At 45.4% G+C, this 16,469-nt stretch overlaps 1 protein-coding gene across 49 annotated transcripts in view; it reads left to right on the top strand.

Annotated features, from left to right (window-relative positions):
- DCTN6 (dynactin subunit 6) overlaps positions 1 to 13,472 on the top strand; it is a 42,570-nt gene extending 29,098 nt beyond the window's left edge. For 6 of the 49 annotated variants that reach the window (XR_014063166.1, XR_014063181.1, XR_014063175.1 and 3 more), the window contains 7 exons: positions 2,658 to 2,802; positions 5,413 to 5,579; positions 8,536 to 8,737; positions 10,433 to 10,609; positions 11,343 to 11,496; positions 12,150 to 12,225; positions 13,313 to 13,472. The gene's annotated coding sequence lies outside the window, so the exon portion shown is untranslated. Of the gene's footprint in view, positions 1 to 1,988; positions 2,107 to 2,413; positions 2,803 to 5,412; positions 5,580 to 8,535; positions 8,738 to 10,432; positions 10,610 to 11,266; positions 11,497 to 12,149; positions 12,226 to 13,312 lie in introns of all 49 variants that reach the window. The other 43 variants (XR_014063167.1, XR_014063177.1, XR_014063189.1 and 40 more) reach the window with 16 other exon arrangements.
- Positions 13,473 to 16,469: the final 2,997 nt, after the last annotated feature.

The raw sequence follows: 16,469 nt of genomic DNA, 5'->3' as shown, positions 1-16,469 counted from the left end.
ATTCATACCTGGGAGTGGAAGTGGAATTGTTGGGTCATGTGGTAACTATGTTTAGCTTTATTTTTTGTTTAGAGATATTATAGGTTCTTTTTAAAAATTTTGCCTGAGATCAGCATGTACACACTGCTCTATTTATTGATTGATATGTACACACTGCTCTATTTATTGATTTTTGGCTATGCTGGGTCTTTGCTGCTGCACTTGAGCTCTCTCCGGTTGCAGAGCACGGGATCTAGATGCATGGGCTTCAGTAGCCGTGGTACAGGGGCTCATTAGTTTGGCTTGAGGGCTTGGTTGCTCTGTGGCATGTAGAATCTTCCCAGACCAGGGATCGAACCCATGTCCCCTGCACTGGCAGGAGGATTCTTACCCACTCTGCCACCAGAGAAGTCCTGTGCTTTTTGAGGAACTGCCAAAATGTTCTCCACAGTGGTTGCACAATTTACATTCCTACTAGCAACAAACAAGGAGTCCAGTTTTTCTACATCCTCACTAACACTTGGTAATATTTGTCTGTTTTTATTTTAACCATTCTAGTGGATGTGAAGTAGTGGTGTCTTATGGTTTTGGTTTGTATTTCTTTGATGACTAATGATGTTTGGGGCATAAATCATGGTTTGTATGCAAAAAGTATTTTGGTAATTGAAAAAAGTATTTTTCAGTATTGCAGAGGGGTTTTTTTTGCTGTTTTTTTGGCTGTGTCCCATGTCATGTGGGATCTTAGTTTCCCGACCAGGGATCAAACCCACAGCCCCTGCATTGGAAGTTCAGTCTTAACCACTGGACCTCCAAGGAAGTCCCATTATAAAGTATTTTGATAAAATATATATCCAGTAGTTTAACAGATAATAATAACTTCATTGAACAGTACCATTTGAGCCATCTGGTAATAAACTAAATTTACAGAGAAACAAGTCTTTTATCCTTTACAAAGAAGCTTGTAATATAATTGGAACATATAATGAAAACAACACGTATGTAAGCCCATTTATTAAGGCTCAAATCAAAACACTAATTACCTAACTATTTAATCTGTGGTCCATGGATTATATGCAAAATGTGGGTTTTTTTCTGAAGAGAGGGTCTGTAACTTCCGTGAGTTTCTTAAAGAATTCTAACCATTAACACCCCCCAAAGCTAAAAATAGCTGCTCCAAAGTTTTCATCAGGGAAAAATGACTACTGTATTCTTAATGTCTGCTTCCGTTTAGGTTTCTTTCTCACTGTTCCTGATTAAATTACGCATTTTGCTTTGGTTACCATTTTTTTCTAGTCAAGACTTTTTGGGTCACCAAGTAAAGACATCACTTCAAACTAGTTTAAGCAAAAAGGCTTTTATGGAAGGCTCTCGAGGTGGCTGATGGAATCCGAGGGCATCCAGCCTGCCTTGGGACCCACAGAGGACTGGCCCAGAAAGCCAGCAGCCAGCGCCCCTCGCTTGCGTTCTCTCTCTAATTGTCTGCTCGGCTGGCCCCTGAGCCAAGCAACCACCACCACGGAGGCGGGCCCCTGACCGCGTGCCTGCCCTGGCTCCCTAGTTACCAGTCCTGCATTCACTGCCCTGCAGTGATGACTAAACAGCATCTCACAGCCCCAGTGCATAACTCGCAGGATTGAGATTCTTCAGTCCCACTGCTAGTCCCATCCAACTCGAGCCAGGAAGGCCAGATCCTGTGGACCAAGTGTGACTGCCCCTGGGTCTGAGCAGGGACAACTCTCAGGAAAGGGGAGCAGAGGCCAAGGGGCACCTGGTCTGTGTCTAATACTCCAGTCAACTGAAAATCAATTCGCTTGTCCGTCTGCCTGACTTTCAGGAACTTTTCATTTATCCGAGTCTCTAGAATCTGAAATAAAACACCCTCATTTCTGGTGGAGAAAGATAATTAAGAGAGAAAACTCACTGATCTTACTTTTAGATCATAATCTCCATTATGTTATCTTTATTGCAAACCAAGCCTTGAGTGATTTATGTCACTTCTCATATTATAGTTTCAGATCCTGGCCACCATCACCATCACTGCCGCACCCACCCTCACACCCACTAGCTGAAAAGACATTGTTGTCGTCTAGTCGCTATTGTTGCCATTCAGTCGCTCAGAATGCCGGAGTGAGTTGCCATTTCTTTCTCCAGGGGATCTTACTGACCCAGGGATCAAACTCGCGTCTCCTGCATTGCAAGCAGATTCTTGACCACTGCCTCCTTGAATATTTAGCTTAAAAGTTGTCATGGTTGGCCTATTTATTTTTATCAATCATCTGAAAGAGGTAGATCCCAACCTGTAGAACCACATATATATTTTATTCCACAAATCCTCTCCCATTTCCAAGAGTGCTATGAGTTCTCTGTGTATGTTTTTTTTAAAAAAGAATTTAAATGAATACTGCTTTGAAAATTAACTTTGACTATTTTCCAGTATCCGATAGGTTAATAAAGGATGTGGAAGCCACCATGGGGAATCTCTTCAATCCGATGCACCCAGGAGACCCACGCCCCATTATCCGTTCACAGTAGTGGGTGGCTGCCGACACTCCCTTCAGCTTCTGACTCCAGCCAGAGTCTTGCTGTCATGGACTTCACAGGAGGGTCATACCCAGATTAATGAGGAAGTCTGGAAACCCTCAGCTTGTTACCTGAAAACTGGGTTTTTCTCTTGACAGGTGTCAGGCCAGAAAACAAAACCACGCCAAAGATCAGGAGAAGGAGGGATTTATTATTACTTGCAGCAAGTAAGGAGAACACTAGGGATCTTTCCCAAAGCAGTGTCTCTCTGAAGACCAAAACTGGGGAAGTCTTAAGCTAAAGGTACATACATACTCATGAAGGTCTTTGAGCAGAGGAAAATTCAGCATTGAATAGAAAATTCAGTATCGAATTGGGGCGGAGATCGACAGAGTCGAAGCTTTAGTTGACTGAAGTCAGGAGGATCGAGTCAACACCTTCTGTCTTCCACATGGAAAGGAGCCTTAGTTCTTGCAGAACTCAAAGATATATCAACGTTATTATGTATATCCCCTCAGAAAGAGCTAGGACTCGGCTTTATCATTTCCCTATCGTTTTACCGCCTTTTCTCGGTTCCTGTATTCCTTTGTTCCCTTAGCATCATTAATTACTGAGCCATGTTAAGGCAAACATTGTGGCTAGGCGTAGAGCCCAAAATGATTTCTTATGTCGAGAAAGCCATTCCTGGTTCTTTTTCTCCAGGGACCCCCTAAACTATCAGCTTTAAGCTCAAGGGTCCTCAACCTGGGCTGTACATCAGCCCCCCCACGCTAGACCTCACAGTCTCTGAAGATTAAAAGCTTTCCAGGTGACACACTACCCTCGGGTTTGAAGATATTACATTTGATGGAATTTTCAGACCAAATGTGTAGCATGAATTGCAAAACAGGGTAGGTTCCCTACCCCCCTATATTTCAATTTCATTATAAATATGTCCCATTTAGTACATAAAACTTGGGAAAAAAAGATACCACCTCAACATATGGAGGAAACCACTGGTACTATTATATTTTCTACTAATGTTTTTCCTATCCATATTTTTTAATAACTGAGGCCCAGTGTAAATACAGAAAGACTATTTGGTTTTATTTTGTACTACTAGACACTACAAAGCATTTTTCCAGGCAAGGTAGGCAGTATGATTATGTGAAAATCCTCCCATCACTTTAACATCCATCCCCTCCATCTACTCCTAGCCTCACCAGGTCAAAACAAGAACTCACCAAAGTGTACAGTGTTAAAACACAAACACGCCAACAGCAAGTCAGAACGTACTAGTTTTACCTCAGCACCTCAACTCCTTAAGGCCCTTTTGATAACAGAGCTCCATGTAGGGATACTGAGCTGCCTTCCCCTTCAGAGTCTAAGGGCCACTTGCTTTGATGTGCAGTTCGCTTTAAGGTACCTGGAAGTTCCTGAGAGGATCTGTAAGTCAACAGCACGGATTTTTGAGCCATGACCTGACCTGATGTCCCTTCCCTGCCTCTCCCAAAGGCAGCGTGTGTGGGATAGACAACGGGACCCCAGCTCCAGAGGGAGCATCCATCCCCGCTTAACCACCACCTGAGTCACGGGAGGGAGCTGCCAGCCAGAGAAGGCCTCTCCTACCCTTGAGTGAAGGTGGTGGTCGATCCTCTTGGAGTCCTCGTTAAGAGTCCTTGTCAGTGGGCAATGGTCCTCTCTGGAAATCTAAATTCCCTTTAAATAGTTTCTATTTCAGTTAGGTTACTGTGCAGAAGTATTTTGCATAATTATGGAGAGCCACTCAGGGAGAAATGAAACAGCTTAGAGAAGTGATCACATATATAACTATACTTACAGGCACACACACATAGATTGTCCATAAAGTACAAGTGTAAAGATTATGTATATGTGAAGACACATTATTTATATTAGAAAGGAGAGTGAGCCAGACTTCATTCTAGACCACAATCCACCCCACCTGTCGCTTATGATCCACAGGCAGGTGTGGAATGCCAGAGCCTCACTCTGAAGCCCCACCAGACAATACAGATCTTCAACTTGCAGTGGGGTTACTTCCTGACACACCCATCATAAGTTGAAAATACATTTAATACACCTAACTTACAGAACACCATATCTTAGCCTAGCCTACATTAAACATGCTCAGAACACTTTAGCTTGTGTGCTTAGGCAGGCTTCCCTGGTGACTCAGTGGGTAAAGAATCTGCCTGCAATGAGGGAGACCTGGGCTCAGTCCCTGGGTTGAGAAGATGCCCTGGAGGAGGGCATGGCAACCCACTCCAGTATTCTTGCCTGGAAAATTCCCATGGACAGAGGAGCCTGGCGGGCTACAGTCCATGGGGTTTCAAAGAATCAGACATTAAACACGCTCAGAACACTTACATTTGCTTACAGTTGGGCAAAATCCTGTAACACAAAGCTTCTCATGTCATTCACTGAACACTGTACTGAAAGAGGAAAACAGGGTGGTCGTGTGGGTCTAGAATGATCGTCAGTGTACTAATTGTTCACCCACGTGATCACAGGGCTGACCAGGAGCAGAGGTTCACTGCCCCCACCCAGCATCACCAGGAAGCATGCCACTAGTCCAGGAAAGGATGAAAATTCAGAATTCAAAGCACGGTTTCTACTCTCTGAATATCACTTTCACACCATCCTAAAGTCGAAAGATTTTAAGTAGAACTAAGCTGAGGACCCTAGTGTACACTTAGTAACAGAGGAAAGGCCTTTGCCCCTGCAGGTCCCAGATCAAGTCTTTCCAACTTTGTCTGCATAAAAGAGCACTGTTTACAAAGTAGAAATGAGCAGAATAATTGAACAAGAACGGCTGTTGTCTTTCGGTAAATTCTTTAGAATTTGAGACGAACTAAAACCTTAACAATTGATCACTCTAAAAAACTCATTCCAAAAATGTATTTCATTCATCAGGATGTTGCCTTTTTCCAAAAGAAACTTGAAGTGGGTTAAGATAAAGATATGTACACGTTAAGATTAACAAAGCAGACATGAACGGGACAAGCGGGAAAATGAGAAGCAGATCAGACTGGGCTTCGAGAGCAAGTATATAAGGCAGCTAACAGGAAACCTGAAACATGGTAAGGGCTAATAAATGGTGGCCAGTGTAACCATAATTCATAACCAGTATTACATTTCTGGTCTCAAATTCCCATTTTATTTATATTTTAATTTAGATTTTCCTTTTTTTCCTTTTGGTTGTGTTGTGCAGCTTGCAGGATCTCAGTTCCCCGACCAGGGACTGAACCTTCGCCATTGGCAGTGAAAGTGCAGATCCTAACCTCTGGATTGCCAGGGAATTCCCTCAAATACCCATTTTGTTTCACCACGTGAAATTGCAGCTACTCTCATTTTTAAGGCTTTAAAATAATTCTGGAACAATACGTCATTGGGTTGGAATCTTCTGGTACAGCCCCACACCAAGCTTCCTCTTCTGAATCAGGATCATCTGAACCTTGCATTTCAGCAAATAAAAAGGAATGATTAAACTAGCAATGTACTTTTCCCGTACATTTAGCTCTTCCATCTCCGACTAGAAAGTTTGGAGGGAATAAGGTCCACAGTATTTTGGTTTGAAAAACAGCTCTGTGATTCTTGGGAGCCATGACAAATAAGAAGAAAGGACTTCCCTGGTGATCCAGTGGCTAAGCAGGGGGCCCTTGTTCAATGCAGTCAGGGAACTAGATCTCACATGCCACAACTAAAGGTCCCCAGAGCCACAACTGAGACTGGAGCAACCAAATAAATGCGTGCGCTCAGTCATGGCCAACTCTTTGTGACCCCGTAGACTGTAGTCCACCAGGCTCCTCTGTCCATGGGACTTTCCAGGCAAGAATACTGGAGCAGGTTGCCTTTTCCTACTCCAGGGGACCTTCCTGACCCAGGAATCAAACCTCATCTTTTATGTCTCCTGCATTGGCAGGCTGGTTTTTCACCACTAGCACCACCTGGGAAGCCCTTAAAAAAGGAAGAAAAAAAAAAGTAATTTACATTTTTCCCATCACTTATAATGGAAGGTTCAACCGGGAGACTCTCAAACAGTATATCTAGTGCAGGTCAGAGAGACACAGAATTGAGCCAAATGGGATTTTTCTGTTATCCTTCATCCGAATCTGAGACGCTGCTCTCAAGGACCAGCTTGTATAGCCGATGGCCCCAACGCAGTCCCTGCAGGTCTCCCAGAAATGTGTCTGTGTTGGGGTCTGGAGAGAGCGTCCCACTTTGTACAGCAGACTGTCGCCGGCACCACGGGAAAACTCGCAGATTCCACCTGGGCACGAAGACCAAGTCTTCCTTCATATGCCCTCCTTTAGCTCTTGTTTTCCTTCTGCCAGATTCTTAGGTGAGTCCAGCCTGAGATTCACCTGAGATGACACCAGAAGGTGGTTTATAAAAGCCTGCCCTCTCCGCAGGCGTCTAGCACAGTGCATGACGCATGTGTGCTCAGTAAGTAAATGAAAACTGATCCGCAGCCAAACAAAAATGACCCCAGTGATTCAAGTTCAGGCCAGAAAGAAAAAAAAAAAACACATCAAAAGAGGAGAATGAGTTGTCAAAATAATACTGTCAAAATGAGATCCTCTAGACGTTCCCATATATGAGTCCTCCTCCTTCAGTCATACTGGTTGGATGTCCCTTATCTATGTATTCATTCGAGCCTCCTCGCCTGATCAGAAACCATCATCGGCTATTATCATTTAGTAATTCTATCTGAATGAGATTGACAAGATTGGAGGTGAGAGGAGGAACACCAGATGGAATATATTCTGAATTGATAAGATAAAGAAGGGAATGTAGACATGGACAGTTTCCATCATTAATCAATTAGAAAATACTCATTTCCTGAAAAGAAAATGTGTGGGTTCAATGCTTCTTTGTTGTTATTTTAGTCACTAAGTTGTGTCTGAGTCTTTTGTGACCCCCATGGACTGCCAGGCTCCTCTGTCCACAGGATTTCCTAGGCAAGACTACTGGAATAGGTTGCCATTTCCTTCCCCAGGGAATCTTCCCCATCCAGAGATCAAACCCATGTCTCCTGCATTGGCAGGAGGATTCTTTACCACTGAGCCACCAGAGAAGCCCCATTGCTCTCTACTTTTTCTCAAAAAAACCTGTATTTGCTTCCAATGAATGTAATTTTCCTGGATTTATATCAGGATAAAAACTACCCTATCTCACTTTATTCATAGTTAAGAACCTATAAAAGCTACCTCCTGTCCACTGGAATTTTTATTTAACCAAAGAAATAAGCATTAATACTAACATATATATTGTTTACAGTGTGATTATGCAAAGCAGAAAATGTAAGACAGTAATTTGTGGAGTCTTTCCATCATTGCTAAATTCTCTAACCGTGTCCCACCACAGCCCCACATTAAAATCTTCAGAAGTGAATTTCAAACTTCATACAAATGTGTTTTAAATTTGTTTGCACATTTAGAACATGATTTCAGGGTCTTCCCTGGTGGTCCAGTGGTTAAGACTTCGCCTTCCAATGCAGGGGGAGCAGGTTTGATCCCTAGTCGGGGAGGTAAGATCCCATATAACTCGGGGCCAAAAAAAACAAAACATAAAACAGAAACAGTATCGTAACAAATTCCATAAAGACTTTTAAAAGTGGTTCACATCAAAAGAGGAAATCCTTTAAAAAAAGAAACAAAACATGATTCCACTTGTGATGTGAACCTAGGTACACAAGCCTTTTATGGCATTATCAGGATTGTTGTTTAAGTACAATTTCCAGCTGACATATGGTAGTTGTTAGAGGTGCTTAGCCAAGAAGGCAGCAGCGGGCGGCCGGGTTCAGAACACGCCACTCAGGTCCTCCGATGGCCACAGGAGAGCCTTTTTTCCCTGACTGCTGAGCATTGAGACCTCCACCAATCAGCCCAACACCCAGTCTCTCAGCCAACAAGCAGCAGATTCTTAAGAAGCTTTTTTCTTGTTTTTCCCCTGGAATGTTTCCACCTCAAGATCAAAGCCATGCTTGGAAATATCACTGCATGTTATCTACACTGATTTTTTTTTTTCTTTCAGCGGAAAACAAGAAAGAGTAGAATTGGCCCAGTAGTCCAGAAGCTCTTATTCCAGAGACAAGTGAAGGGAGGCTATAGACCCTCCTTGCTTTACCTCTGATCCTAGAGGCTTGAGCCCCCAAAGGTCAAGATGGCGGCCTCCCTCAGAGCCGTGAAAGATGGGCCCAGAGCAGACTAAACTGGACCTGGATTCAGAGAAATTAGTACGCAAGCGGGGGCACAGGAGTCCTGGTCACTTGGGCTAACCACCACCCCTCACCCTCCTCCCCGCCCCGCCCTGCCCCTTTCTGCCTGCTTCCACTCTGCTGGTCTCCCCTCATTGGCTTCACTGGTGAAACCTGCCCTTTAACCAGCCTGGTCCACCCTGTGGCCGATTCCCAGCCTCTGCTCTCTCCTTGTCCTCTTCACACCCCAGTTTCCACGGCCACCACCTCCTCAGCTGCTCCCTAAACGCTGCTGTTCCTTGGGTTTCTGTCTGGGAGTTCTGCTTGAGTGATTTCACCCACACCCCTGGCCTCAGCTGCCTCATTTGGTAACTGTTTGCAGCCCGGATTTCCAACCTGGGCATCTCCTGATATCCAAGCTCCGGCTGCCTTCTAGCAGGTTCCACTCAAAGCCCCGCTAGAACTGCCTTCAACATGTGCTCTCATTTGACCAGCCTCCCAGAAATGCCTCATGTATAGGGGTCTGGAGTGAGTCCCACTTGACTCAGTCCCAGTTTATACAGTGGTTGGCACCGTGGCAGCACTGCAGACATTAGGAGATCTAGCAGATTCCACCTGGGTGCAAAGAACAAGTCTCTCTTCACACGTCCTCCTCGAGCTCTTCTTTTTCCCTTCTGCCAAATCCGTAGACAATTCCATCCTAAGATTTACCTGACACAGTACAGTGTCAGCCGCTCAGTCGTATCCGACTCTTTGCAACCTCACAGGCTGTAGCCCGCCAGGCTCCTCCGTCCATGGGATTCTCCAGGCAAGAATACTGGTGTGGGTTGCCATTTCCTTCTCTAGGGGATCTTCCCAACCCAGAGGCTAAACGCTGGTGTCCCACATTGCAGGCAGATTCTTTACTGTCTGAGCCACCAGAGAAATGTCCTTCGATTCACCTGACATGACCGGTTTATAAAAGCATTAACCTCTCCTCAGGTATCCAAGTGCATGGTAGGGACCTACTCCCCCAAACCAGCAAACTTTCTGTCATGCCTGACTCCTTCCTACACTGTCAGCAGCCAACAGAGCTTAATTCTACATCCTAAATATTTTGAGACACTGTCCCGTTCTCTCTATCCCACCTCCAGAAGCAGGCTTCATCACCTTCATCCTCTAAAAGTTTCCAGATTGCTTTTCATAACTCCCCTCTCTTCATGTCTCTCTAGTTAGATCTTTCCGAACACACACAATCCACCACTTCTGCACACATTCAATGACTTCCAGTTGCTTGCACTTTAGTAAAGCCCAACCCCAGTGTCTGGTGCGCCAGGGCCTCTGCAGGCGACTATACCAGCTGCCTTCTGGTCACTCCTCAACCACCACCGCCACCCCCCCCCCATACCACTGGTCACGCTGTCTCCTCGGCTCAAAATGCACTTGGCTCTGCCTGCCAAACACCCACTCACCGTTTAAAAACTCAGTTTACACATGAGAAGCCCCAGTCCCTTGGGCACAGTCCACCGAAGCTCCCTGTGCTCCATGGGCCCGCGGACCTAATCTCCCGGGACTCATGGCTGGGCTGTCCCCTTACCCACCACCAACCCCACTCCCAAGGGCAGTGCTTTCAACACGCCAGGTGTTCAGAAATGCCTGTGCTTTTGATTCCACAAGGATAAGAAAGCTGGAACGTCACAGATCCTTTTCCTAACAGTCTTGTTATATTTGTATTCTCTTCCATCCCCATAACAGATACTGTCTACATAAGAATCTAATCTGATGGGTACTTACTGAAGTGATTTTTAGAAGCAAAGAAGAAGTTCTCAATGCGGAAACTCTCACAGTGGAAGCCTGTTTGGGAGCTATCAGACACCCCCCCCGGGGAGCGGTCAGTCTTTACCTGGACAACCGGGAGCCTGGCAGAGGAGGGTAATGAAAGAAGGGAAAAGAAAAACTAGAACCCCTAACAGTACAACAACCCCTTATACGTGTCTAGATGAGCAATTCAATCAAGCCAATAGAGAAGTAATGGTCTTAATTAAGCTGCAAAGAGCAAATGACATTACGTGGTGATCGGATATGAACTTGGGGTAGGAAGGCTGGCGGGGGACGGCACTCTGCTCCACCTCTGATCCGTCTCTTCCCCTCTCCTACTTCCGGCTTCCCTGCTGTTTAAGGGGAGCCTTGCAGAGGCTGACTCATCAGAAGGCTGGGGAGCTGCTGGGGAAAGGCGGGCAAGGAGGACGGAGGGTGGTGAGGAGGAGACAGAAGTGTCACTTGGGTTGTGGGACAGCAGGGTAGTGTGGGACCTTCTGTCCACTGCTTTGTCCCCTGCTGGCATTTGGGCTCTAGTCACCTCTCTCCTGGACTGTTTTCTTTGATGACTAAGCTCAGTGTCCCACCTCCACCCTCATTGCTCTGGTCCCCAGGTGGCCACCAGAACGATGTCTCCAAGGGGCTAATCTAACCTTGTCTTTCCTCTGCTTCCCGGGGGCCCACTGTATTACAGGATTCACCCGTCTACTTCAGCCAACAACTATGGGCCCCCCAGTCCTAACCCCTGTCCCCTCTCACCTCCCATTCCAGTTGATGGGTCTCAACTTGTCATCCGTCACCTCTGTACTGGTTCTGCCCTTCTCTTTGATTGGAATCTCCTTTCAAGATTTAGGTCAGGTGCCTTGTCTTCAGGAAGGTGTATACATTGTTGACCTGAAACAAATGGACTGCCAGTCATTTCTCCAACAAAGATGCATCAGCAGAGACTTGTGGAGGGGAGCAAAACTTGCCACCCTAGGGCTTCCGTGGTGGCTCAGATGGTAAAGAATCTGCCTGCAATACAGGAGACCTGGGTTCAATCCCTGGGTTGGGAAGATCCCCTGGAGAAGGGGATGGCTACCCACTCCAGTATCCTTGTCTGGAGAATTTCATGGACAGAGGAGCCTGGCAGGCTACAGTCCATGGGGTCTCAAAGAGATGGACACGACTGAGTGACTATCACAGACAACATGCCTCTCTGTCTTGGGGATTATTTCAAGCTAGAAACAGTCAAGGCCCAAAAAACTCAGAAACTTTGACCTTCCCACTAACTGCCTAAAAGAATTTGCATAGAGATGTCTGTTCCCAGAATAGAGCTGTCCCAGAGACTTCAGCAGAAAGTATGGACCAGGGTGGTAGGGAAAACCCCTAGAGATCAGGGTCCAATCTGGGTCCAATTGTCTCTGCAGGCCCAGCAGACATTTATTTACCAAATATTTGCATTTCCATCTCCATGTGAATTGCCCTCCTCCCCTTTGAAGTCCTAAACCTCTACTTCCCAACAGCCTCTTTTGCCTTTGGCTGTTTAAGGTGAGGGCTTGACCCCATTTTCCTGAGTTGCTGAGTTTTCCTGGGTCTCTCCAATGAATACATATTATTGAAATTTTGTTTGATTTTCTCTTGTTAATCTGTCTCATGTGCATTTAATTCTTAGACCAGCCAGAAGAACCTGGCAGGGCAGAAGAGAATTTCTTGCTCCCCAACAATTGCAATTTGTAGTCTGAGCCATGGTGAGTCAGGGGAAAGAGATCCCTTTTATGGTGGCGGGGGTTGGAAGGGGGCCTGGGGGCAGAGAAAGGGGAGGGCTGTAGTAAACACAGAGTCTGTGGCTTTCCATTGGCTGAGTGCTTGCCAGGAAAGGAGTCTTTCTGCTTCCTGATGGGCTCTGTGGTCATCACAGGGCCTGAGAGCTACCCCTTCTGTTCTCCCAACTCCATTTAAAATAAATCGAGGGGGACTTCGTTGACAGTCCAGTGGTTAAGACTCCACTTTTCACTGCAGAGGGCACTAGTTTGCCCTGGTCAGGGAACTAAAATCCCACATGCTGTGTAGCACGGCCAAAAAAAAAAGTTGGAAAAAAAAGAAAAGAAATTGAGATTTCTACTTAATTTTTACAACACACATAGATATACATATAGACACACACAGAGATAGACAAAGACGTTCATACACACATACACGCTATACCACATGTGGACACCGGGCTAGATCCCTTCCCTGGACTCTCCTAGCACGTCATCCTGACCTCTGCACTGAACCAACCAGCTCTTACCTACAAATCTGTCCTATCTCAGTGATAAACCCCTCCAGGTCAGAGACCGTGCCCTCCTTGACTTTAACACCCTCTTTCCCCCTACATTCTATCTGCTTCATAGTGGGCCATCAATAAAGCTTTGCTAACTGAACCCAACGATAATTCTAAGACAGGCTGGAGGGACTGGGAAATGGAATGGCTTCCAGGGTGACCAAGTGTAAAATTTATTCCCCTCTCCAAGTCCCCGGGCCGACTGCAACTACCTTTCATGCCAATGGACAGGATCACACACCTCTCCCCGACCCTTCAAGTCTTATCCTTGCCCCTTAAAGCACACACAAAAATTGTACTCCTAAAACCCAGCCATTGGCTGTTGAATTCAAGGCCTTTCTCCAATTTGAGATATTCTGCAGAATAAATTGAATCAGGGCCATTTCTAGGCAGCCAAAAGGAAACAGAAAAGAGACTAGCTTAAAGCTTCATTCAGCACTCACTTAATTTCCCATTTATCTCCTTTATTAAGACCTTTTGAAGACAGAAACTACATCTGACTATTCTTTCAGTTTCTCATAGCTCCTCGCGGGATGCTTTCAATACAAAAGGCAGAGTGTTGCCAGAGAAGACAGGAGAGGATGGACACAGGCCCTGTGGACCCACGGACATGGGTTTCCAGAGGAGAAAGATAACACGTAACATGGAAATGTAATAAACGCTTCAAAAGTATGTCTCACCACCTGTGTCCGTCGCAGGAACTCAGCTGTTTCTGTCTGTTCCACGGCAGTTTATACACCTGAATCACCTGCTCATCTGGGTCACATCACAGCCACCACCACAGACTTTGGGACCAGACAGCTTGGGGTGGGATCCCAACTCTCACCCACCAGCCGTCCACCCCAGGCTAGTCTCTTGGGCTCACCTGTAAAGAGAAGATGCCACCCTCACAGGGAGGGGGCACTATTACCGGAAGCGTGTGCTCTTCAACAGGCAGTGTTTGTCTTTCAACTTCAAAGTTTTGATTTTGCATTTTGTATTGAAGTATAACCAATTAACAATGTTGTGGTAGTTTCAAGTGAACAGCAAAGGAACTCAGCCATACATATACATGTGTCCATTCTTCCCCAAACCCCTCTCCCACCCAGGCTGCGCACAACATTAAGTAGAGTTCCCTGTGTTATACAATAGGTCCTTGTTGGTTATCCATTTTGAATATAGCAATGAAACAGTCACTATCTGATTGTTGTTATTGTTATGTGGGTCCTCAGTATATCTGAAATGAGAGCAGAGATTCTGAATTAGAGCAGGACACTATTAAATTATTGGTGGAAGTTTGGTGATTTGGAGAGTGTAATGGGAGAGATCACACCTGAATATTTCTAGAGCCAAACAACAAATTAGTAAAGAAAGTTGTTAAAACTTAAGACCGGTGCCTACATAGGGCACTTTGGCAAAACAGGCCAGGTGGGGAGGGGGGGTCCCACTGGGCCCAGCATGTGGAACAGGGGCGTGAGGGAGTGTTGGCCACTGACAGAGGGTTGGCTCCCAAAGCTCCTTTAGGTCCCTGGTGGCAGCGAGTTCCCACCCGGAGACGGGGAAGCAGCCCAGGAAATCCAGGGCTCAGGCAAACCTGAGCCTGGACCTTAGATATATTCCACCTCTCAAGAAAAGGGGTCAGCAACCACACAGAAGCCCTTTCCGGTGGTGATGAAGCCTGGGCTTCTCTGAGGCTCCAGGACTGGCCAGAGCCTGACCCACCCCTCTCCATGGGACTGGCTGTCAAGCGCAGTGGAGCCAAGATGGGAACCTGGGGGTCAGTTGGAGGCCCAGGGGGCCTAAACCCACAGGAATCTGGGGCGGGGGGAGGTGCTTAAACTCTGTAATTCCTTCCTGCCTGAGCATTGACTCAGGAACCTGCACTGAGGGGTGAGCATCAGAGAAGTCAGTGGTCCCAGCTCTGAGCAGTTGTTGGAAGGAGTCAGGAAGACAGGATGCAAGCCACACATCTAGCCGGATTCAAATATGTTGTGTTATCCTTCGTTTTCATCGGTCAACTTTTTTCCTACCAGATGCATCTTTGTATCGAGGTACAGCTACCTACCTATGGGAACATATCATTGATTTGCAGATATTTTTATTTTTTATCATTTTTATTATTGTTTAAAAATTTTTATTTATTTAGGCTGCACCGTGTGGCTTGTAGGATCTTAGTTTTCCAACCGGGGACTTTTTTTTAAAATTTTAATTGGAGTACAGTTGATTTACAATGTTGTGTTGGTCTCAGGTGTACAACAAAGTAAATCAGTTATATATACACATATATCCACTCTGTTTTAGAGTCTTTTCTCATATAGGCCATAACAGAGTACCGAGTAGGGTCCCTTGTTTTTACTAGTTATCTATTACATATATATAGTAATGTGTATATGTCAATCCCAATCTTTCAGTTTATCTCTCCCCACTTCCCTTACTCCCTGGTAACCATAAGTTTATTTTCTACATCCATGACTCTACTTCTGTTTTGTAAATAATTTCATTTGTACCCCCTTTTAGATTTCACATATAAGGGATATCATATTTGTCTTTCTGTGTCTAACTTAACTTCATTCAGTATGACAATCTCTAGGTCCATTTATGTTGCTGCAAATGGCACTATGTTCCTTTTTATGGCTGCGTAATATTCCATTGTATGTAGGTACCACATATTCTTTATCCATTCCTCTGTGGGTGGACATTTAGGTTGCTTCCATGCCCTGGCTATTGTAAATAGTGCTACAATGAACACTGCAGTGCTTGACCAGGGACTGAACCCATGCCCTTGCCAGTGAGAATAGAGTACTAACCACTGGCCCAGCAGGGAATTCCCTGCAGATACCTTTATAATAACAGCACCAGCACTTACACAGTGCTTTTTGGATTCCAAGCCACTTTCATGAAAATTGGCTCACTTTTTTCTTAGAATAATTTGTGAGGTAGCAAAGGAAGTAATTTTTACCACCTGAGATATGAATTTGAGATGTCACACAACACTTGATTCGGGTTTCAGAAGAAGGAATAGGGGTTTGCCAAGCATACCTGGAAGGCTGCTTTCTCTGAAAGTGACAGTCATTTGCCCCATTATATGGATGCCAACCCATCTGCTCAGTCATTTTAATGCTGGACCAAAAAGCTGGGGAGACATACCACTTCCAGTAGAGTATCTTTGTGGGACCAGTGCCCTGGGACTTGCGCATGACCTACCATCTCAGTTTTAACGTAACATCTTCCAAAGCAATTAAAAATACTTTACCCACGGATTGACGTCAAATTCCCTTCTCTGTACCCAATTAAAAAATAATGATAACAGTCTTATTAGATCTAAAATAAGCCCAGATTAGAAACAGCCTGTTTAAAAATCAATAAACTTTTCTTAATCCCTGCGGTGGAAAAAGAAAGAGGCTCCTCTCTGCCTTCCCTAAAAAGTCAGTATTTACACAAAGCATTGCGTTGCCGGATTCGGAGACGCGGAGGTGCCCGAGCTTTCACCCAGCAGCCTGCACCCCCTGAATCCTACAAGACTTATTTGGCTATAACTAATCTTAGCTCCAGGCTTGCTTACATTTTTGGGTGACCCTTTGGCCTGGAATGCTTCTCAGTGTTCTCATTAGCACTGTCTTCCCAGCCCCGGCTCTCATCTCCTTTTGTTGCTGTTACTTTCTGTCCTGCCATTAGTAATCTTGACTGCTC

Source organism: Giraffa tippelskirchi, chromosome 8 (assembly GCF_054371585.1).
Source record: "Giraffa tippelskirchi isolate mGirTip1 chromosome 8, T2T-mGirTip1v1.2.pri, whole genome shotgun sequence".
Lineage (NCBI taxonomy): Eukaryota > Metazoa > Chordata > Mammalia > Artiodactyla > Giraffidae > Giraffa > Giraffa tippelskirchi.
Note: the sequence above shows the minus strand (reverse complement) of the source record. Positions and strands in the feature narration are given on the sequence as shown.